Below are 1,653 nucleotides of genomic sequence, written 5' to 3'. Positions count from 1 at the left end.
TTATTCTGTAACATCCTTTGTCAGTGTCAGCCATGTGGATGAGTTATGGCCATTGCTTGACCAGTTTGCTTTCTGTGAAAGCATAGCAGTTAATTGGAAAGATTCTCACCCTGACTAACTATATACACTGATACCTGTGAACTAAGCTGCTGCACTGCAGATGGTAATCTGTAATAGTAGTTTCATGCTTGGAGTGCCTGTCATTCTGGTCTTCTGAATACGGGCTGCTTTTCATGACATGCCAGTTGTTGCTATGATGTCTCTCAGGTAGATGGTTGTTCAAAAAGAAGGGGGAGGTGAATGAAAGCGAGAGACAGGAAAAGGAATATTGTGGGACTGTCAGTTCTTTAAGTGGCTGCTTCCACAAAGCAGTCAGGCTCAGGTTGCTGTGGTTTGATCCCCACAATTCAAGCCAGCCAAACCTGCCCTGAAGGCATTCGGAGCAAAAAAAAAAAATCCTTCTACCTTGGGGGCCTGCCCCTTAGCTCAGTTCTTTTTTTTATTTATTTTTTCACATAAATCAAGCATTTTATTCAATTGTATCAAGAAAGTATCTTTACAATAAAACTATCAAATGACAAAAAAAAGTATCTTTAATACTAAACAATTCAGACATATTCAAAATACTGCTTTGGCAGTTTCTAAATTATTCAAAATGCCCTCTTTCACCCTAAGTTTGGTGACTCACGGCAACATGCTGTGGAAGACTTTACCCTGTTACCACTCTGGTTTTCTTGATTACCTTGCCCTGTTTCCATGAGCCATCATGGAAAGCCCAGAGTTCTGCTTCCTAGAAACATTTGAACACTCATTAGAACAGTTTGCCTCATAATCTGGCCTCCTCCAAGTTTTAAACAGCGAAGAATGTTACTTGTGCCAGTCAGAATCTGATACCAATTAAATGGCGACAGCTTTGCCAATAAACAAGAATATGCTCTTCCATGGCTAGGATGGGAGACTGCCACAACCGACAGGTCCCAAAGACACATGGAGAAGTTCAGTTCTTTAAGTGGCTGCTTCAACAAAGCAGTCAGGCTCTGGTTGCTGTGGTTCGATCTCCACAACTCAAGCCAGGCAAACCTGCCCTGAAGGCATTTGGAGAAAAAAAAAAAAAAATCCTTCTGCCTTTTTAAGGAGATACAGATGAATGTCCATTTTGTATCTGTGTATTCAAAGTGGTTAGGATAGATATATAGTTACATTCTCTTAATGAATAGAGGGATTTGTTCTAATGGTGTTTGTAGATAGGATATCATGTCCGCATCTTGTACAGCAATTAACTACTAGGAAGAATGTATGTAATGTGTTAATTATTGAAACTGTCTTACCAATTTGATTTGAAACTGTCTCATTGCTATTTGTTTCTCAATAAAATTACAGAAAAAAAATTTAAAAAAATAAAAAAGTTTGACTTCCTGGATTCCAGAACAACAGATCCTGAAAAGAAAGCACTCACTCAAAAACCAGAGAAAATATGTTTTTCTTCATTTTGTTATGTTTTTGGAAACTTGTTTTTCCATTTTTCTTTCTTCTTCATTGATATTTTGAAGTTTGGGGCATTAGTCTTTCTCTGTCTTCTCTGTTTTCACTTTCATTTTTTCCTTTATTATTTTCCTGTTTATTTATTTTTTTTCTTATTCTGCATATTTTTTC

General features: G+C 37.3%; 1 non-coding gene across 1 annotated transcript; it reads right to left on the bottom strand.

Annotated features, from left to right (window-relative positions):
- Positions 1-862: 862 nt before the first annotated feature.
- On the bottom strand, positions 863-993 carry LOC111815623. The gene has a single exon (XR_002820295.1). It is a non-coding gene; the product is annotated as a small nucleolar RNA SNORA24 (small nucleolar RNA).
- Between the last annotated feature and the right edge of the window lie 660 nt (positions 994-1,653).

Source organism: Octodon degus, unplaced genomic scaffold, assembly GCF_000260255.1.
Source record: "Octodon degus isolate 3935 unplaced genomic scaffold, OctDeg1.0 scaffold00018, whole genome shotgun sequence".
NCBI lineage: Eukaryota > Metazoa > Chordata > Mammalia > Rodentia > Octodontidae > Octodon > Octodon degus.
This window is presented reverse-complemented; position numbering and strand designations above follow the sequence as displayed.